Source organism: Erpetoichthys calabaricus, chromosome 11 (assembly GCF_900747795.2).
Source record: "Erpetoichthys calabaricus chromosome 11, fErpCal1.3, whole genome shotgun sequence".
NCBI classification, from domain to species: Eukaryota; Metazoa; Chordata; class Cladistia; order Polypteriformes; family Polypteridae; genus Erpetoichthys; species Erpetoichthys calabaricus.
This window is the reverse complement of record NC_041404.2, coordinates 150509480-150532573: the sequence shown is the minus strand read 5'-3', so window position 1 is coordinate 150532573 and position 23094 is coordinate 150509480. Positions and strand designations below refer to the sequence as shown.

Genomic DNA, 23094 nt, shown 5'->3' with positions numbered 1-23094 from the left:
TCTCCCGTTTGTATAGGAATCGCAGAACTATACTGTCGATTTATTCTTCTTTGTGATTCCTGTCTCCCGTTTGTATAGGAATCGCAGAACTATACTGGCGATTTATTCTTCTTTGTGATTCCTGTCTCCCGTTTGTATAGGAATCACAGAACTATACTGGCGATTTATTCTTCTTTGTGATTCCTGTCTCCCGTTTGTATAGGAATCGCAGAACTATACTGGCGATTTATTCTTCTTTGTGATTCCTGTCTCCCGTTTGTATAGGAATCGCAGAACTATACTGGTGATTTATTCTTCTTTGTCATTCCTGTCTCCCATTTGTATAGGAATCACAGAACTATACCGTCGATTTATTCTTCTTTGTGATTCCTGTCTCCTGTTTGTATAGGAATCGCAGAACTATACTGTCGATTTAATCTTCTTTGTGATTCCTGTCTCCCGTTTGTATAGGAATCGCGGAACTATACTGTCGATTTATCCTTCTTTGTGATTCCTGTCTCCCGTTTGTATAGGAATCGCAGAACTATACTGTCGATTTATTCCTCTTTGTGATTCCTGTCTCCCGTTTGTATAGGAATCACAGAACTATACTGTCGATTTAATCTTCTTTGTGATTCCTGTCTCCCATTTGTATAGGAATCGTGGAACTATACTGTCGATTTAATCTTCTTTGTGATTCCTGTCTCCCGTTTGTATAGGAATCGCGGAACTATACTGTCGATTTATCCTTCTTTGTGATTCCTGTCTCCCGTTTGTATAGGAATCGCAGAACTATACTGTCGATTTATTCCTCTTTGTGATTCCTGTCTCCCGTTTGTATAGGAATCACAGAACTATACTGTCGATTTAATCTTCTTTGTGATTCCTGTCTCCCATTTGTATAGGAATCGTGGAACTATACTGTCGATTTATCCTTCTTTGTGATTCCTGTCTCCCGTTTGTATAGGAATCGCAGAACTATACTCTCGATTTATTCCTCTTTGTGATTCCTGTCTCCCGTTTGTATAAGAATCACAGAACTATACTGTCGATTTAATCTTCTTTGTGATTCCTGTCTCCCGTTTGTATAGGAATCGTGGAACTATACTGTCGATTTATTTTTCTTTGTGATTCCTGTCTCCCGTTTGTATAGGAATCGCGGAACTATACCTTCGATTTATCCTTCTTTGTGATTTCTGTCTCCCGTTTGTATAGGAATCACAGAACTATACTGTCGATTTATTCTTCTTTGTGATTCCTGTCTCCCGTTTGTATAGGAATCGATGAACTATACTGTCGATTTATCCTTCTTTGTGATTCCTGTCTCCCGTTTGTATAGGAATCGATGAACTATACTGGCGATTTATCCTTCTTTGTGATTCCTGTCTCCCGTTTGTATAGGAATCGCGGAACTATACTGTCGATTTATTCTTCTTTGTGATTTCTGTCTCCCGTTTGTATAGGAATCGATGAACTATACTGTCGATTTATTCTTCTTTGTGATTTCTGTCTCCCGTTTGTATAGGAATCACAGAACTATACTGTCGATTTATTCTTCTTTGTGATTCCTGTCTCCCGTTTGTATAGGAATCACAGAACTATACTGTCGATTTATTCTTCTTTGTGATTCCTGTCTCCCGTTTGTATGGTCTTGTCCAGGACTCCAGGAGTGACTGCCATTGAAAACAGAGACACTGCCTGAGACCGTTGCTCTGTGACTGTGACACTTCCCTTTGTTATTTTTATTTTCCTTTGATATCAAGTAGACTTGCCTATTAAACTGACTTTGCACAACGGATAGTAAGTCTTTCTTCACTCAAAGGACCACAGACACACGGAATAAATGATCAAGTCGCGTTTGGGGTCATTACTTTCACCGTAAGGTCATTAAACAGTTCTCATCTGAGCTGTTTTCGGTCGCACTGATGTGAGGCTCCTTGGTGTACTTCATCTGCCGCCTTCAGACCACCAGGGGTCCAGAGGTTTATGCGTGGAGCGATTTTTCATTGAACAGAAAAGTGAATCAACATCAGAACTACGGCACTGTTAGAAAACGGAGGTGACAACAGAAAGACCAGAATTTCAAAGCTGGATGTCTGGTCACGTCATTGACCTCACAAATGTCCTCTTAAATTTAAGCCTGCATTTCAAAGGTGTTTCCCCCTCTTCCTTTTAAGGAGACAGTTCAAGGACAAATACATAAAAAAAGGGAAATGTCTGCAACTTTACTTTGACAGATATGCACGGGATGTTTCAATCAATGTCTCCTTCTCTAGTGGCAATGACCTTCTTGCCATTTCGACCAACAAAACAGAGTCTAGTCAATAACTCCCGCAGAGGGCCCGAGGGACGGTCTCAGGCAGTGTCTCTGTTTTCAATGGCAGTCACTCATGGAGTCCTGGACAAGACAATACAAATGGGAGACGGGAATCACAAATAAGAATAAAGCCAGAGTATAAAGGGGCCGGAGATGGGAGGGTCCATGATTCCCACTGCGCCTCTGCTCCGGTGTACTACGCCGTCCCCAGGGCCTTTCCAAGAGTCCGTCACCTGGCACTCGCTTTATTGTCTTAACATGCCGGCTGCCTTGACCGCGCTCTGCTGTTTGGTCAGATGCGACCTCCGCCGTCTCTCTCTGTTGACTTTGGGTTGCCTCGTAATTCTGGTTGCTGCCATTGTCTGAACAAAGCGCTGCCCCAACTGCTCACAATTAAAGTTCATTTCATTATGAATTCTTGCTTTGACCTTTGCCAGTCTTCGCAGATTTCATAAAGGTCATTTGTATTTCGAAGGTTTACTTTCCCAGTCCGTGGTCATGTACTGTACTTACTTCACCTCAAAAATATTTTTTTATTGATTGTAAAATATGGGAAGTACATTTTGCATATTAACTACACTTAATTTCCACTTTTCAAGAGCATCCTCTGGAGAAGAAGAATTGTGACAAATCACAAAAAAAAAACCACGTGATAATGAATGGCAGCTCCATGGACACGGGTTCAACTTCAAGTCAAGTCAAGTGGGCTGTATTGTCATCCCACCTAAACACATATCCTTGGTACATTATACAGTGCAATATCTAGACCAGGGGTCTCCAACCTTTTTTCCCCTGAGAGCTACTTTTACAAAATGAAAATGGCCGAGAGCTACTCATGTTTTCTGATGTTTATTCTCATAGCTTATTTCAACCCAAATAAACTGAATAAGCTTGTTTTGACTGAACGTTTACAAAATGTTGGTGTCCACAACTCACATTTTTCATTAAAACATCACAAGTAATATTTAGTTCACCTGCGAGTGCATTTTGTATGTCTGTATGCATTTTCTAGTGTATCTCACACTATTGAATTAAAACATCCATCCATCCATTTTCCATCCATCCATCATCCAACCCGCTGAATCCGAACACAGGGTCATGGGGGTCTGCTGGAGCCAATCCCAGCCAACACAGGGCACAAGGCAGGAACCAATCCCGGGCAGGATGCCAAACCACGGCAGTGAATTAAAACATGAATGCTGTCAAAACCAAACAATGCAATTCCAAATACACAGTGTAAAAGACGCTATATAGTACCCGACCCGGCACAGACTAACACAGAGGCACGTGTAAAAACACCCAAGCACTTCTATTTTTCTTCAGCCGGAGGGCACGTCTTCCCCATAATTCCCTCCAGCCACAACACAGTCCTAAATAAAGCACTTAAGACCAATCCAGTCCTTCCTCTGGCACCACCACTCCTCCCAGGCAACCTCATCCTCTTCCTCCTGATTCTGGCCCTGAGTGGTGGATGCTGGGCTCTTTTAATAGAAGTGCTCCAGGTGCTTGATCACCTGTTGCTAATTGCACTTCCGGGCGGGGCTGTAGAGGTGTCCAGGTTGGCCCCGAGATCCATGCAGCACCTCCTGGCGGCCACCCCAGATCTCCCATGGAGCCCTGCGGGTAACTGAGGCACCATCCTCACCCAGGGAGGCTGTCACTAAGCATCCTGGGGGAGGTACTGAGGAGCCCATGGCTGCTCCCCCGGAACATATGCAGCAGGGGGCGTCCCGGCTGGGTCCCATGCCCTGATGTGTCACAACAGATATGACTTCTTCATTTGTCATTTTGTCACATGTCACTGTGTCACTTTATTCACAGGTCCAGTCACATGTGTGATGTGTTTTTTAGTTCGTCAGATGAGTCAACAAGAGAGGCAGGTGTCTGGTGGAGTGGAGCCACTGAGGTTCACTCTTATGGAGTCGTTTCAATGTTCATCTGTCAGTCTTGTTCTGAACTTTGATTTCATGACATTCATGTCAGACTCACTGAGGTATGGAGACCCAAACAAAGCAGACATTTTCAGAGCTGCTTGCTGAAGATTCTTATAGTTATCAGGCTATGCTAAGCTCCAGAAATGCTGAGAATGCTGTTGAGACGTTAACTGTACATTACTTTGAAGGTTTACTGATATATCATATATAAAATCCAATGCCTGTCTGCCTGCCTGTCTGTCTGTCTGTCTGTCCGCTTTTCACGAGAGAACTACTTAACGGATTTAGATCGGGTTTTATTCTATAATTTGTGTGAACATTCCGGTTGATTTTGCGAATTCTCTCATTTCTCTATGTATCACAGTTCGTTTGTGGCACTGATTTATTTTCGTGAATCCGAGAAACACGCAGTGGGCCAAGGGGGCCTTCCTCACTCACTCGCCAGCTTTGTGTTCCTTAACTCCGTTTAGCTAGCAAACGAGAGAACAATTGAATTCAATTTTGTATGATATTTAAAATAAAGTGTTACTTAGGTCTTGATGAGCCTGAGTCCGGATATTCTCTTAAGTGTATGCCACACTGAAAAGATAGGTTGCCATTCAGATTGTGGATCGTGATTTTGTGTTAAAAGGATCGTGATATGATTTTTTGGAAAGATCGCCCACCCCTAATTTGACTAATCAAGTTTTCAAATTTATGTAGGATTCATTAACCCTTTGGCGAGATACTTGGAAAGGGGCTGCGAGCTACCGCTACCTCACGAGTGACGTGTTGGAGACCCCTGGACTAGACTGTAAATATATACAGATTGTCACGCTTGGCGTGTCGGGGACTTGATCGAGGTACTGTATGCAATAACCCACGTCATCTGGAGCACAGAACCCAAGGTAGTCCTCCCCCTGGTGGCCTCTAAACACCATGACAGGGCTGTGTTTCCGGACTTCCATCTCCCATGGCATCCTGTGGGTTTCCTACTCGGGTTCAGTCCTGAGGGACACTGCCACCTGGTGTTGGGGGGCGTGAACTGCTCCTGGTAAGCCCGTTCACCCAATCCTTCCAATATGGCATGAAACCTTCCTTATTCCCTGCCAGGATGCCCGTCCTTCCATCTTGGTGGCTACCATATACAGAACAGAAGTTAGTTACATCTTATTTCTGATCACTTCAATTAACTGGGGGCACTATAAGAATATTATGAAATTTGTCAGGCGAAGCCGGTTAACACAGCTAGTCAAGAGTATTAAAAAGGAATAGGGTCACACTAGGACCCTACCGCACTAAAACAGAAGGAGAACAAAGCTCTAGAAGGAACTATTGATTAACCCTAATCCCTAATCCCGGCCTAACCTTAGACCAGAAGACCAATGGCACACATGTAGTAAAGCGTGTCTTAGCGGCAACCGCAAGCCGCAAGTCTGTTTTGTTAAAATTGCCACGAAACTCCATTTATTCACGCAGACTGAAAAGCACGTCATCACATGCACGTTGTGGCAATCAAAGCTTGGCGTATTAAAGTGCAAACGCACGGTTATGAGGCGTCAAATGGCAGGTAATAAACCTTGCAGTGCACTCGGTGAGTGACAACGGCTATTCAGTGGGCCGACTGGGCAGCACGCCGATTACGAACAATTTATACAGCTGGGGATGCCATCATCTGCTCACTTCTCGATATTTGTGACAAATGTCATGCTGTGGCATATGGGCATCAGCCACCCATGTTACTCAGAGCTGGGCATTTGTGCCGCAAGCTCACACACACACCCACATCTACTGTATTCTAGTCAATTAAAATGCTAAAATTTGTCAAGAATTAAAAATGGAAATGAACGCAAAGTGAGAGATTATAGTGTTAGCCTTTGAAAGTCTTCTCTTTTAAGTAAGAATTAAACCTCAAATGGTGATTTAGCACTCAGGGAAAAAGAGAGAATTTAAAAATTAAAACCTAAAATAATTGGACTGAAAGAAAGGATTCGCTGGCTGTGTCTCCGGAATTCTCCAGCCCCTAATTAATCACTATTTTCTTCTGCCGAGTGATTGACTGCTTCATATGAATCTTAAAAGGACATTCTATTAATCAATATGTCAAATAAATTCTTATTAGACGCGCCTTGCCTAATGCTGCCGGATCAGTCCTTTTATGGCTGTCACGCTCCTCCAGTGATCACACCGTTGCCGCGCTCCTTTCTCCCCGCCGCGGCTATAATGGCATGCATTTCATAAAGTAAGAAGCGTGCATTTCCATAAAACTGATGCGTTTGTCAGCTGTTAGCTCTTTTTATCTATGCGTTTCATTTTCAAAATCGCCAAAACAAATACGGTAGTGATGGAGGGAAAAAAAATAAAATAAAAATAAAACGTTGCCAAGGCCTAATTCCATTGGATACAGCTTAAGAAGAGAAGAAGTGCTGGGAAGAGAACCGCTCAATGCGAAACACCAAATGACGTTGTGTGCGACTTTAAGATTAAATAATGAATCTTCTTACTATAATCACTGTTTCCGTAAAGAGAGCAAATAAGACGCCGTCGAGAGCTTCTTTGAAGACACTCTTCCGTGACTGCGCGCAGGCCGGCATAACCTCCGTGATTGTGAGAAACTTCAGATTGTCTCTCCTTGCAAATTAAAGGCACTTCAGAGCAGCTCGAGCAGAGGCTTACTGCCATCTGGAAATAAAGGCCCTTCTGCGATACGACCTGGAGAAAAGCAACGAATAAATAAACTTCCAGAAAACAACGCGCAGTCAGTCATAATGCGGGACAGAAAGCAATCGTCTATTTAGGACAGGGCTCTCCAACCGTTTTCTCACCTGAGAGTTACTTTTACAAAATGAAAATGACCGAGAGCTACTCGTGTTCTCTGACATTTATTCTCATAGCTTATTTCAACCCAAACAAACTGAATAAGCTTGTTTTGACTGAACATTTACAAAATGTTGGTGTCCTCATATTTTGCATTAAAACATCACAAAACAATATTTAGTTCACCTGTGAGTTCACCTGGACAGTTTGACATCTGTGGCAGAGCGACGGGCGCTCAGCAGGGTCCTGTCAATTTTGGAGAATCCACTGCATCCACTGAACAGGATGATCTCCAGACAGAGGAGCAGCTTCAGCGACAGACTGCTGTCACCGTCCTGCTCCACTGACAGACTGAGGAGATCGTTCCTCCCCCACACTATGCGACTCTTCAATTCCACCCTTTGAGTTAAACGTCAACATTATACAAAGTTATTGTCTGTTATACCTGCAATTTTATTACTCATTAATTTAATATTGTTTTTATATCAGTATGCTGCTGCTGGAGTATGTGAATTTCCCCTTGGGATTAATAAAGTATCTATCTATCTATCTATCTATCTATCTATCTATCTATCTATCTATCTATCTATCTATCTATCTATCTATCTATCTATCTATTATATAGTGCCTTATCTATCTATCTATCTATCTATCTATCTATCTATCTATCTATCTATCTATCTATCTATCTATCTATCTATCTATCTATCATATAGTGCCTTATCTATCTATCTATCTATCTATCTATCTATCTATCTATCTATCTATCTATCTATCTATCTATCTATTATATAGTGCCTTATCTATCTATCTATCTATCTATCTATCTATCTATCTATCTATCTATCTATCTATTATATAGTGCCTTATCTATCTATCTATCTATCTATCTATCTATCTATCTATCTATCTATCTATCTATCTATCTATCTATCTATCTATTATATAGTGCCTTATCTATCTATCTATCTATCTATCTATCTATCTATCTATCTATCTATCTATCTATCTATCTATTATATAGTGCCTTATCTATCTATCTATCTATCTATCTATCTATCTATCTATCTATCTATCTATCTATCTATCTATCTATCTATCTATCTATCTATCTATCTATCTATCTATTATATAGTGCCTTATCTATCTATCTATCTATCTATCTATCTATCTATCTATCTATCTATCTATCTATCTATCTATCTATTATATAGTGCCTTATCTATCTATCTATCTATCTATCTATCTATCTATCTATCTATCTATCTATCTATCTATCTATCTATCTATCTATCTATCTATCTATTATATAGTGCCTTATCTATCTATCTATCTATCTATCTATCTATCTATCTATCTATCTATCTATCTATCTATCTATCTATCTATCTATCTATTATATAGTGCCTTATCTATCTATCTATCTATCTATCTATCTATCTATCTATCTATCTATCTATCTATCTATCTATCTATCTATCTATCTATCTATTATATAGTGCCTTATCTATCTATCTATCTATCTATCTATCTATCTATCTATCTATCTATCTATCTATCTATCTATCTATCTATCTATCTATCTATTTTGCATGTTTGTATGCATTTTCTAGTGTATCTCACACTATTGAATTTAAAACATGAATGCTGTCAAAACCAAACAATGCAATTCCAAATCCACAGATATGACTTCTTCATTTGTCATTTTGTCACATGTCACTGTGTCACTTTATTCACAGGTCCAGTCGCATGTGTGATGTGTTTTTTAGTTCGTCAGATGACTGGCACTGCATGGACTCAACATGGAGTCCAGGTGTTATCTTTGACAGTAACCTCTCTTTTGAGAAACAAGTTAATTCTGTAGTCAAGAGTTGCTTTTTCCAGCTTTGTCTATTAGGTAAGATAAAGCCTTTTTTATCTTCTAGGGATCTTGAGATAGCTACTCACGCTTTTATATTTTCTCGCCTTGATTACTGCAACTCGCTGTATTCTGGGTTTAGCAAATCCCTGATACGCAGGTTGCAGTTGGTCCAGAATGCTGCCACTCGCTTTCCGGTTGGGGCAAGAAAGTATGACTCTGTTTCTCCGATATTAGCTTCTTTACACTGGCTGCCTGTCAGTTTTCGAATTGATTTTAAAATCTTGTTACTAGTTTTTAAATCTTTACATGGGCTTGCTCCTGTCTATTTATCCGAATTATGTGTTTTACACCAGCCATCCAGAGTGCTTAGATCTTCTGGTCAGGTTGTCTCTTGTTGTCCCTCATACCAAGTGTAAAACTAAGGGGGACAGACAGGGCTTTGACAGCTGCTGCACCTCACCTGTGGAACTCTTTACCTCATCATATAAAGGAGTCGTCTACAATTGAACTGTTTAAAACAAGACTAAAGACTCATTTCTATTCACTTGCATTCCATGACCTTCAGTAATACTGATGGTTTCCTCATTGTGATTATGTAACATTACTTCTATTTATTATTTATTTTATTTAATGTTCATTTATTTTATTTCTATTTATGTTATTCATGTTAATTGTATGTTTTTCTATTACAGGTAGTCCCCAGGTTACGGACATTCGACCTACGACATACGAACGGGGCCGCAGCTGCGACGCATGCACCTCAGTAACTGCCGCTCCGTCATCTTTGATAGATAGATAGATAGATAGATAGATAGATAGATAGATAGATAGATAGATAGATAGATAGATAGATAGATAGATAGATAGATAGATAGATAGATAGATAGATACTTTATTAATCCCAAGGGGAAATTCACATACTCCAGCAGCAGCATACTGATACAAAAAATATCAAATTAAAGAGTGATAACAATGCAGGTATACAGACCGATAATAACTTTATATAATGTTAACGTTTAACTCCCCGGGTGGAACTGAAGAGTCGCACAGTGTGGGGGAGGAACGATCTCCTCAGTCTGTCAGTGGAGCAGGATGGTGACAGCAGTCTGTTGCTGAAGCTGCTCCTCTGTCTGGAGATGATCCTGTTCAATGGATGCAGTGGATTCTCCATGATTGACATGAGTCTGCTCAGTGCCCGTCGCTCTGCCACGGATGTTAAACTGTCCAGCTCCGTGCCTACAATAGAGCCTGCCTTCCTCACCAGTTTGTCCAGGCGTGAGGCGTCCCTCTTCTTTATGCTGCCTCCCCAGCACACCACTGCGTAGAAGAGGGCGCTCGCCACAACTGTCTGATAGAACATCTGCAGTATCTTATTGCAGATGTTGAAGGACGCCAGTCTTCTAAGAAAGTATAGTCGGTTCTGTCCTCTCTTACACAGCGCATCAGTATTGGCAGTCCAGTCCAATTTATCATCCAGCTGAACTCCCAGGTATTTATAGGTCTGCACCCTCTGCACACAGTCACCTCTGATGATCACGGGGTCCATGAGGGGCCTGATCCTCCTAAAATCCACCACCAGCTCCTTGGTTTTGCTGGTGTTCAGGTGTAGGTGGTTTGAGTCGCACCATTTAACAAAGTCCTTGATGAGGTCCCTATACTCTTCCTCCTGCCCACTCCTGATGCAGCCCACGATAGCAGTGTTTTCCGCAAACTTTTGCACGTGGCATAACTCCGAGTTGTATTGGAAGTCCGATGTATATAGGCTGAACAGGACTGGAGAAAGTACAGTCCCTTGTGGCGCTCCTGTGTTGCTGACCACAATGTCAGACCTGCAGTTCCCGAGACGCACATACTGAGGTCTGTCTTTAAGATAGTCCACGATCCATGCCACCAGGTATGACTCTACTCCCATCTCTGTCAGCTTGTCCCTAAGGAGCAGAGGTTGGATGGTGTTGAAAGTGCTAGAGAAGTCTAGAAACATAATTCTTATAGCACCACTGCCTCTGTTCAAGTGGGAGAGGGATTGGTGTAGCATGTAGATGATGGCATCCTCCGCTCCCACCTTCTCCTGGTATGCGAACTACAGAGGGTCGAGGGTGTGGCAGACCTGTGGCCTCAGGTGGTGAAGCAGCAGACATGGGGAGAACATGCAAACTCCATGCAGGGAGGACCCGGGAATCGAACCCAGGTCTCCTTACTGCAAGGCAGCAGCGCTACCACTGCGCCACCGTGCCGCCAGTCCACTTTCAAGACTTTCTAAAAAGCAGATGATGATTTCTCACAGACTGGCAGAGCTTTAAGACAGAAACCACCTCTGTGAGTGGACACCCACCGCCTGCGACCAAACTCCAGCAGAGCCCGAGAGCGAGCATGTTAACTGCAAGTGCAGTCTGCGCGGAATGTGAATTTTTTAATAAATTTCACAGTTTGGTGCATACGCTCAAGTAGGTTTCACTCCTTTAATCTTTTTTTCCTCCCCTTTTAATAAGTTACCATGAAGCTGACTTCACATAATTAAAAAGGGGTTGACTCACTTCCAGTGAAGTGGAGCAGATAGATCTGCTGTCATTGAAATGGGCAGGCATGAAACAATAATCACGCAGGCCAAAGTGTGCCCAGATTATTCTCCTCATTAGAATTCTGGCAATTACTTGCCTCTAATTTGCAGTAATCCACAGAAAAGGAAATTCTTTAATCACAAAAAAACAAGTTAGCCCTCCACGTTTTGGCAGGTTTGCAGAGGAGACCTGTAGGTCAAGCCAGCCACGAGCTACTGTCTGGATAATCTGGTGGGAGAATGGCGTCGGTGGACGGTGGAGAACGGGGTCAGCGATAACTTAGTGTGTCAGCACGCAGAAATCAATCAGTCAGAGAAGAGCGAAGGACGCGGACAGGATCGAGCCGCTCTCCGTGTGGTGCTCTTCGTAAGTCATACCTGTCGAGGACTAGGAGTCCCAGAGCATGGAGGAGTTCCTAAAAGCTCAAAAAGTGAGGGGGATATCACTGCGAAACCCCGGCTAGTAATGAGGGATCTTTATAAAACCAAAGACTTATTCTTGATGCGTCGCTCAGTAGAGCACAAACGGCCAGTGGTGCAGCTAGGGGTGGGCGGAGGGGGCGATCTACACATTTTTGGGGGTGGCATTATTGGCCAAAATGCTCAGTATAATTTATGTGTTAACAGCAGGGTTCATGAATGAAAAAAGTAAAATTCTCTGATTTGTATCCACAAATGGTTCAAAGATAATTTTCAGACTGTACTTCTTTGACAGCATCAGACGCAGCGTTGAAATTTATGAGGCAATAACAAAATCAACATAAACATTACACCGATACTAATTTCTAGGAAGATAAACAACTAATTTACAGTTTATAATTTCATTTCGTTATCAATCCGAATGCGTTCTTGCTCTGTGCAGAAAACATCCCCACCTATCACTTGTACACTACACTGGCTCTGGTTTTCGCAGAGTAATTATATTAAACTAATAATTAGAACATGGCTTATCATTGCGTCTGTACTACATTCTTGTCTAGTTGATACTTATAAATAACTAGTCATGCCCACTGCGGTGGGCTGGCACCCTGTCCAGGATTGGTTCCCTGCCTTGCGCCCTGTGTTGGCTGGGATTGGCTCCAACAGACCCCCGTGACCCTGTGTTTGGATTCAGCGGGTTGGAAAATGGACGGATGGATGGATAGTCATACCCTGCGACTTCGCCCATGTAGAAGTAAAACAGGACAGCGAGGAGGGTCCTGCCTGGCTCCCCACTCCTGACGTCACGCCTCCATCTCCTGTCAGCCCACAGATTCTGTCTCAGATTGGCACAAATAAATCAAACTATGATACTTAACGCAATGACAGAAGTCGCAAAATCAACCGGAATGTTCAAGCAAATTCTAGAAAAAAACCCGATCTAAATCCATTAAGTAGTTCTCTTGTGAAAAGCGGAGAGACAGACAGACAGACAGACAGACAGACAAATGTTTTGGATTTTATATATATACTAGCAGTCCCCCATGGCTCCTTTCACGTATTAGTGAAACAGGACAAACTATAAAAATTAATAAATAAACAGGTATCGAAGCGGAGGCAAGTTATGCTCCAAAACGCAGAGGTAAGCCGACTCCCCACTCCTGACGTCACACTCCCCTCTCCCCTGGGCCCGCAGCCTCTACCTCGAATTCGTGCTAATAAATCACACCTGCAAGTGAACTATGATACTTAGAGCAATGAGAGAAGTCGCAAAATCAACCGGAATGTTCAAGCAAATTCTAGAAAAAAACGTGATCTAAATCTGTTAAGTAGTTCTCTCGTTCACTAGCTAAGCGGATGTAAGATATGCCCAGAGGTTGGCGCATGAGTGTGGAAGGCACAACCTACCTCCCATCTGCCCACAGTGTCTCTCTCGGATTTGTGCTTATAAGTTAGTACCACAAGCGAACTATGATACTTAGCACGATGAGAAAAGTTGCAAAATCAACCGGAATGTTCAAGCAAATTCTAGAAAAAAACCCGATCTAAATCCGTTAAGTAGTTCTCTTGTAAAAAGCGGAGAGACAGACAGACAGACAGACAAATGTTTTGGATTTTATATATATACTAGCAGTCCCCCATGGCTCCTTTCACGTATTAGTGAAACAGGACAAACTATAAAAATTAATAAATAAACAGGTATCGAAGCGGAGGCAATTTATGCTCCAAAATGTAGAGGTAAGCCGACTCCCCACTCCTGATGTCACACTCCCCACTCCCCTCTCCCCTGGGTCCGCAGCCTCTACCTCGAATTCGTGCTAATAAATCGCACCTGCAAGTGAACTATGATACTTAGAGAAATGAGAGAAGTCGCAAAATCAACCGGAATGTTCAAGCAAATTCTAGAAAAAAACCCGATCTAAATCTGTTAAGTAGTTCTCTCGTTCGCTAGCTAAGCGGATATAAGATACGCTAAGAGGCTGGCGCATGAGTGTGGAAGGCACTACCTACCTCCCATCTGCCCACAGTGTCTCTCTCGGATTTGTGCTTATAAGTTAGTACCACAAGCGAACTATGATGCTTAGCACGATGAGAAAAGTCGCAAAATCAACCGGAATGTTCAAGCAAATTCTAGAAAAAAACCCGATCTAAATCCGTTAAGTAGTTCTCTCATTCGCTAGCTAAGCGGATATAAGATACGCCCAGAGGCTGGTGCATGAGTGTGAAAGGCACCACCTACCTCCCATCTGCCCACAGTGTCTCTCTTGGATTTGTGCTTATAAGTTGGTACCACAAGCGAACTATGATATGTGGCACGATGAGGAAAGTCGCAAAATCAACTGGAATGTTCAAGCAAATTCTAGAAAAAAACCCGATCTAAATCTGTTAAGTAGTTCTCTCGTGAAAAGCGGACAGACATACAAACGGGTCTAAAAAGCTATAAGAAATTTTGTGCTTGGACCACAAAATTTTTAAAACCGTTTCTTAGCGAGCACCTATGGGCCAAGTGTAACCTACATTCCAAATTTTAAGCCCCAGGTCCTCATGGTTCGGGAGATTTTATGATGAGTTAGTCAGTGGTATTTGGCTTTTATAATATATATATATATATATATATATATATATATAGATTATATGTGAAAAATTATTGCTGTTTCTCTATATATGAATAAATCTATGCAAAATGTATCTTCATTTTTCTCTATACATCATTTTAGTTTTCTATTTAAATAGGTTAACATAGTCAGATATATTGGAGCACCGCCCCGCCCCACCCTGAGTGGCACAAACTCCAGCTACGCCACTGCAAACGGCCTGAAGCAAGCTGAAGAGAGTCCCAAAATGTAAATCGAAGGCAAAGATCAAAAACAGAAATAATTCAAAGAAAAAACACAAGGAAACTCAGCACTCCTCAGCGCATTCGAAATGAACTGCCAGGAACTTCGGGGGACCCTCGGGATTCATAAGGCGCTGATTGGTAAGAGGCCCCGCCTTCCATAACACACATGTAACGTAATGCCAGCAGTTTATAGACAGGATCAAACACAAAGAGTAATGCATTGTAACAGCTCAACCCGGCTGGGATTGCTAGAAAATGCTAGATGGCAGCTCCCCTGGAGTGTAGCGGTGCCCCGAATTCCCGAAGGGCATCCTGGGACTTGCAGTTTGGTTTCTCAGCCTTGTTGGGTACCGTGGGTGACACCAGGAGGAGCTGGGAGAGGACCAGAGGAGCCATGCGTCCCAAGCTCTTCCGGGCTGAAGAAAAAGCCAATTCTCCATCTGACCCCGGAAGTGCTAGCAAGTCACATGGGCGGAAGGACAGAAGCACTTCCAGGTCAAGGACTATAGAAAGGACTGCTGAAGACGCAGCAAGCAGGCCGGAGTCGAGTGGAGTGTGACAAAGCTTGCTGGGAGGTGTGGAGGAGAGAATTGTGCTGTATTGTGATTCCTGTTGTGTTTATTTGCCTGTATTAGTGGTGGCTGTGGTGCTTAGGGTTAGGGTTAGGGTTAGGGTGCTTAGGGCACTCCTAGAATAAAAAGAATTAAATACCTTCTTGGTGCTTTTACCCTGCATCCAATGCGTCTGTCTGTTGGGGTTAAAGGGGCAACAGAGACCCCTAATGTCCACAGCAGATAATCAAGAAAGGTGACGTTAACATAAAGTAAGGGGCACAAAAGGGAGCCCTGGCTGAGCCGTCATGAGACAGAACAAGCAAACGAACAGCAACGGTGGGACGACGAGGACTGCAAAGCTGCTCAGCACGCAGGTAAAACACATCAATGTAAAGACAGATTGTTAGGGAGGATATGCTACAATGAAATCATAATTCATGATAAACTGTAACAAATAATTAAGCAATTAAGTACGAATAGGACAAAAAAGTCTGCCATTATACCAAAAAGGTATAAGCAGTAAGCCCTGGACGGCGCGCTGTTTAAAACGCAAATCAGAAATAAAAGTGCAGCAAACATGAAGCCTGCTAAGTGAGGCTTCACTAATTAAAATGAAGGAACGCATCTGGTGCTATAAATATGGGAACTTCCACATCCACCTCACAAACGACAGACAGGGGCCTAGAATCATTAAATGGCAGAGTCCGTGGGCCAATTCCGGCCCTCATGCAGGTCTTCCCTGGTCCCCGAGCCATGGGTTGATTTTATAGCAAAGGCATTTGGAGACACCTTTCCATGAAAAAAAGAATTGACTTTCATCAGATCTTCTCCTGCACTCGTACGTTACGCCTCGGGCGCTCATTTCTTTATTCTGTTCATAGGGCCGAGATACACTTGACGCTACGCGACTTGTGCGCTTGAGGACGCTGCTGCTATGTAAGTAGGGAACTGCACGCATACTTTGTGTAAAGCTGGAGGAGTCCACCAGGTGGCAGTGTGAGATACGCTATCTGCTACATATGACGCTTTAACACTTAACACAGTATTGGAGTTTGAGTCGGCTGGACGATGGGGCACAAAGTTTTACAGCCATGAAAGACGATTGACCATTTCAGGACAAAACTCAGCTTCAGCCGAATTCCTACTTCTTTTCTTGGCCATTTTCTGCTTTTTACGGACGAATCTGTCTCAGATTTGCTTTCCTTTCCTCTTGCACATTTCTACATTCGGCTATTCTTCTGAAAGGCATGCTTGTCCCTATGGAGGAGGGAGTTGTCACATCGTGACGATAATTCCTATCCTGCTCTATCAGCTCTTCCTCGAAGTGTTCAGCCATGTTGACAGTAAACAACAGTGCTTGACATCACGAACCAAAACACAAACGCACTGCCACCCGGAGCTTTGCTGGTACTGCAACTTGCGCATGCGTCGTGTTAATTTCTGAGGACGCGCTCAGAGGACGCGTGAAAAGAGCACTGGGAACGCACGACAGTCTATGATGTGTGAGTGTCAGCGTTGTGAGCCGATACACTTAACAACATTCAGTAAGGCTCAGAGTCGCCATGCACTGGCAGACAGGACTGTGATGGCTTATGGCTTCTGCCAGGTGGGACGGTTACTCTAGCTTATAATAAGAAGAAGAAGAAGAATGCCCTGCGAGGAACTGGCTCATCATCCAGGGTTGTTTATCACCTCATTGTTAGGGCAAGCTCCATGCACCCAACCCGAAATTGCATTATACAGGTTTGAAGATTTTATGTTATAATAATAATAGTAATAATAATAATAATAAGTCATGCTTTGTGATGAAGTGGCACCCCATCTACTGTTGGGTTCCATCTTGTACCCAATACTGCCAGGATAAGAGAAAGCCCACACAATCCTGAATTGAATCAAGCAGGTTTGAGTTTGTTGTGATAATAATAATAATAATAATAATAATAATAATAATAATAATAATAATAATAATAATAATAAGAAGAAGAAGAAGAAGAAGAAGAAGAAGAAGAAGAAGAAGAAGAAGAAGAAGAAGAAGAAGAATGCCCTGCGAGGAACTGGCCCCTCATCCAGGGTTGTTTCTCACCTCATTGTTAGGACAAGCTCCAAACACCCAACCCCAAAATTGCATTATACAAGTTTGAAGATTTTATGTTACAATAATAGTAATAATAATAATAAAATGAGGAAAATAAAAAAGTATTTATTTATAAAGTACAAAATGTTCAAGAAAATTTGGAATGTCTTCAGAGCTCAACCCTACTAAATGTGTGCCAAGCGAGACCCCCAGATTTTGCCCAGAATTCCCATCTGCATGCAGAGCAGGCCGGTGCCCAAGTCCAGCGGGTATAAAATTACTGTGGTTAAAAATAAAAATACCGATCTCACATCAAAAAGACTCTGTTTATATAGGAACAGGAAAAAAAGGGACACCAGAGTGGAAAAAAATAAATAACAAGCTAGTAGCGAGCCAAATAAATAAATAAATAAATAGATATGTAATTGCACTCTTCAATAATGACAAACTGCCAACAAACATAAAGAGCTGAACATTAAAGTAAGACATGAAAAGTATGTGATAAAAATACATAAGCCATTACCATTAGCCTTTAGTGATCTCAGCTAAGCATTAATGCGATAAAGATTGCCAAGTCATTCTCATTATGGTCAAGGTTATGCATTGAAAGAAGAAGGCAGAGAAAATGTCAGGCTTTGCACAGTGCAGAAGGTGTGAGGTTTGGGGCTGTTTGGCGGACTTGCACCAATTTGATAAGCCCACATGGGGGGTTACTAAACGAGGCGCTGGATTGGTTTAGAGATGTGACACTCAGTGAGTCGCCTAATTGTTCCTCGGCCCTACAAGAAGTTTGCTGTCTGTCAGCCCAGGTTAATGACAGCACCTCTGCTCTTTGCAGTTCACAATCCCTGCCCCTACTTTTAGCTCCACCTCCACGAGGCACTGGATTGGTTTAGAGATGTGACACTCTGTGAAGCCGTCTAATTGTTCCCGCCCACTTTTAAGAGGCGCTGGATTGGTTTAGAGATGTGACACTCCATGAGCCATCCAATTGTTCCCATCCACTTTTAAGATGCGTTGGATTGGTTTAGAGATGTGACACTCCGCGAAGCCGCCTAATTGTTCCCACTCAATTTTAAGAGGCGCTGGATTGGTTTAGAGATGTGACACTCCATGAGCCACCCAATTGATCCCGCCCACTTTTAAGAGGTGTTGGATTGGTTTAGAGATGTGACACTCCATGAGCCGCCCAATTGATCCCACCCACTTTTAAGAGGTGTTGGATTGGTTTAGAGATGTGACACTCCATGAGCCGTCTAATTGTTCCCGCCCACTTTTAAAAGGCGTTGGATTGGTTTAGAGATGTGACACTCCATGAGCCGCCTAATTGTTCCCGCCCACTTTTAAAAGGCCTTGGATTGGTTTAGAAATGTGACACTCCATGAGCCACCTAATTGTTCCCGCCAAGTTTTTAGAGGCGTTGGATTGGCTTAAAGATGTGGCACTCTGTGAAGCCGTCTAATTATTCCCGCCCAGTTTTAAGAGGAGTTGGATTGGTTTAGAGATGTGACACTCAGTGAGTCGCCTAATTGTCCTCGGCCCTACAAAGATTTTAACAAAAGCACCTGGACTGGGACGCTCTTCAGGTGGTGGGTAAACAGGCTGGCAAGATGGCACAGTGGTGAGTGCTGGACTTGGACCCTGGGCCCAGCCTCAGTCTACGGGGGTCTGCATGTCCTCACTGTGATTGTGTAGGTCACCCCCACCACCGGTGCTCTGATTGTCCTCCTTCATCCTGTCACGACTCGGTGTCCTTGGCCCTACAAAGATTTTAACAAAGCACCAGGGTCATGTGGCACCAAGGGGCCAGTGGAACATTGATGGAGGATGACACTATACACTATACTGTATAATCATTTCATGAAATCACAAAAGCGACCATTTCAAGGTGCACATCTTTTCTTTTATGAACAATAAATAACAATACACAAGTGCAAATCCTTCACCCTGAAGAGCCTTCATTTTCATACACTGCCTTTTTCCCACAACTTAAACAAAAAAAAAAAATGAACAGAACTGGAAAACGTTATCCTGCTGCTTCCTGACCTTATTCCATGCTGCTTTGCTTTGTCTCTTATCTTAAACTTACGCCCAAAAAGAGACGACCAAAGCCTGACGCAAACTGCTTTTATACATTTGAAAGTCTATCCGCCATCTTGGGCTGAATACTGCCTGTGGCCTGCTCCTCTGCCATTAAAGAAGGGCACATCTTCACATGCAGGTGGAGGGGGTTGGCACATATCAAACGTAGTGGCTGCCCTGTGCGTCCCAAAGCAACTCTTCTGTGCTGGTAACCCTATGGGGATCGGACTCCAGGACACCGCCGTCCGTCAGCTCACGTCGTCCTCTTAGACAAAATCACGCCAGTCTGAAAGGCCCTGCCTTAAGGGTTTCAGAAGAAGAACTGTGAGTTGTGACCTGTAGGGGGGCGCGCCTGCACCCCAAACACCCAGAGACAATGGGTTCAAGTTAAGTAGCTTTTAATTTAAACAATACAGGTTTTTATCACTGGATAAATCTGTTCAGTTCTGTTTCATTTGGTTTCTTTCTTTTCCTTTGCCAGCTCCACTCTTCTCTGCCCAGGCCGTGACCACCTCCTCCTGTCACTGACCCCTTGATGTAGAGGAGGGGGCTTCTTTTATGCTGGACCCAAGAATACTTTTAGTGCCACAGCACTGAGCATCAGAAAAACTTCCAGGCCTGACGCAAGAACTAACCCCCCCCCCCAAAGTAGTGGGGGTGTTCCCCTGCAGCTCACCCTGGCAGCTGCCAAGTGCCCCAACAGGGCTGCCCCTCAGTATTACAGCTCCCAATATGCCCTGGGGGTGTAAAAATGAGAGTTCCACCCAGAGGGATGCTGCCACCTTGTATATAGGGGGGGGGATATATGACCCCCCCAGGAAGCAGCCTCCCTCTGTCCTTCTGTTATGGGAAAGATGCCAGCAACCAACCCAGCCGGGATGCCTGTCCATCCATATCCTGCCTTTATCGGGGCTTCCTGGACAGGTAAGGAACCACCCACTATGACAGAGTGCAGGAGGAAGAGGAGGAGGAGGAGGGAGAGAAGGAAATAAGGAGAGAGCAAAATACGAGGGCCGCAGTCGTTAAACCACAAAGGACCCGAGCCTGCAGGTAGGGCTTTGGAGGGCCTGCTGCCGGTCTCTCCATTCAGAATTCAAGTCATTAGCTTACTTTTTATTGTAAATTGACATCTTTGACCCGATTTGCATATTTGCAATTCACGTGTTCCTTTTTATTTTTACATCCTGAATTCACATCCATAATTAAAAAAAAAAAAAAAAAAAAAATGAAGTTAACCTGTGAGCTTCCCGTTCGGCGGCGGCGTCCTCGTGTGGGTGCACACCAAGGAAGGCTTTTGGATTGCTGATTTCCTTCATTAAATTTCCTTCATCAAAGAATTTCGTTTGTCCTAATTCTGCCTCAGTACACAGTTACCGTTTTTTGTCTATTATTACCTTTACTTCACTTTTCTTATCTATCTATATTATATACTAGAGGGTTCCCCCCTGCTCACTTCGCTCACCAACCCCTCCAGCCTGTGCTACACCCTACCCACTTCACATGTCTGCCGCTCGTGTTGTGAAGAGGGGGGCTGAATGCACCCCTAGGAGACGCAGTCGCTCCTCTGAGACCCCCTCTAAAATGGTGACACAATGGAAGCAAATACAGTTGTTTTTTTTTTACCTCCTCTTTGCTCGATCAGATGCTGCTGCTGCTGTGCCGTGTGATCTGCGTCTTGTGCGGAGCTTCAAACATTTAAAAGCCTGTACAGCAGTTGTCGTACTCTTTGTCTTTTATTTCCAGCCCCGGGCGTAGTTAAATCTCTTGGCACAAAGTCTCATCTTGCGAGACGTGAGTTCTTGATATTTTAGTTTACAGTTTAAAAATGGAATAAGAACAACAACATCACATTAAAGTTTGATAAATTCTGAAAAGAATGATATCAAACATACATATGTAGGTTTTAAAATAAGCCTGATTTAAAGCGTGACATAAAAGCATCACACAAAATCGTTGTACTTTTAGGCTTAGGATTTTATATATAGAGAGTAGATATAGAGTCTGAGTGGTGGGCACTATGAAGAAAGGTGTGGATTTATTTTGTTGGGGTGTTTGTGGATCCTGAAGGCCATGATTAGGTGCCACATCTCACCTCACCAAGCTCTTTTTAACTTCTGATTTTCCAGTATCCTGCCGACTACGCCAAATGAATCATTACTGTGTCGAATCCAAGTGCTACGAACACCAGAATGTGACAGTGAAATGCATTTACCAATATCAGAGGAGTCTGGCCAGGAAGTTCTTTTTCTTTGTAAAAATGAGCTTCATTATGTTGTCACTGTGAATAATCCTATACTGACTCTGAGGAAAGAGAGCGTATTTTTAATTAAAAGGACCAGGGGCCTCATTTATAAAGTCTGTGGATGCACAAATGTTCGCTCGCAACTTTCCACTCAAATGTTGGAGTTTATAAAAGAAATTTGATGGGGCAAACTGCGTATATTTATGGCAACTCTGTATGTGCAACATTTCGGAGAAACTGGGAAATGATGACACCCTTGGTCAAGTAGGGAAGTGCAGCCAAATCAGATAAATGATGACTCACCCGTGTAATCTCTCTCTCTCTCTCTCTCTATATATATATATATATATATTGTGAGGGATTGCCGGCCATATATTCCGGCCAACACCTCCAGGCCGCCAGGTGGAGCTCTCCCAACAGCATGGAGGTTCCCCGAATTCCAGCAGGGCCTTATGGACCTTGTAGTTTGTATGCGCAGCCCTGCTGGATACCATGGGCACCACCGGGAGCCGCTGTGGGGAGGCTCTCAGATTGCTATGTGCCCTATAACCCGGAAGTCCGTCATGAACACATGACCGGAAGGAACGGCGTGCTTCCGGGGTGAAGAAATGGAGTTGTTATATGACCTGGAAGTGTTCCTAGTCATGTGGACAGAGAGGGCGAAACACTTCCAGGTCAAGGACTATGGGAAATCCCAGACGTCGAGCTGAGCTGGGTGGAAGGGTGGCAACGCGTCTAGGAGTGTGGAGGATTGGTTATTGTTTATTGATTAATTATTGATTATTGTATGTGTAGTGTGGAGTGGAGGGTGCTTTGTGCACAGTATTATTATATAATAAATAATAATTGGAGTTTTACCTGGTGTTTGGAGTGGTACCTGATGGTTCAAGGGAGCTCTAGCGCCCCCTACTGCTGCAATATATATATATATATATATATATATATATATATATATATGGAAGAGAAGGTCTGTGATACGGTTTGCATATTTGCAGTTGGAGATCCACGAAGGGAGAAAAAACGAATCACGTATCATAAAATAGTTTAATTCCTGAGCTTTCAACCCCTATCAGGGGTCTTCATCAGAGGAAAATGCTTAGACTTACAAGAATCAAAGGCAAAATATAGCAGCACATTCAGTGGGGGGGGTGGTGGAGGTGACTAAGTCAGTATGATCAAGGGGGGGGGTTGTATAGTTTAATTATTGTGTACATGTCCTTCTTACATAAATCCAGCATATACCAACTTAAGAAGGACATGTACACAATAATTAAACTACACAACCCCCCCCCCCCTTGATCATACTGACTTAGTCACCTCCACCCGCCCCCCCCCAACTGAATGTGCTGCTACATTTTGCCTTTGATTCTTGTAAGTCTAAGCATTTTCCTCTGATGAAGACCCCTGATATGGGTGGCACAGTGGCGCAGTGGTAGCGC

The 23094-nt window shown here is 43.1% G+C and overlaps 1 protein-coding gene across 15 annotated transcripts in view; it reads right to left on the bottom strand.

Moving 5' to 3' along the window:
* rbfox1 (RNA binding fox-1 homolog 1) overlaps positions 1–23094 on the bottom strand; it is a 2603746-nt gene that overhangs the window by 1632187 nt on the left and 948465 nt on the right. The gene's annotated exons all lie outside the window — the stretch shown is intronic.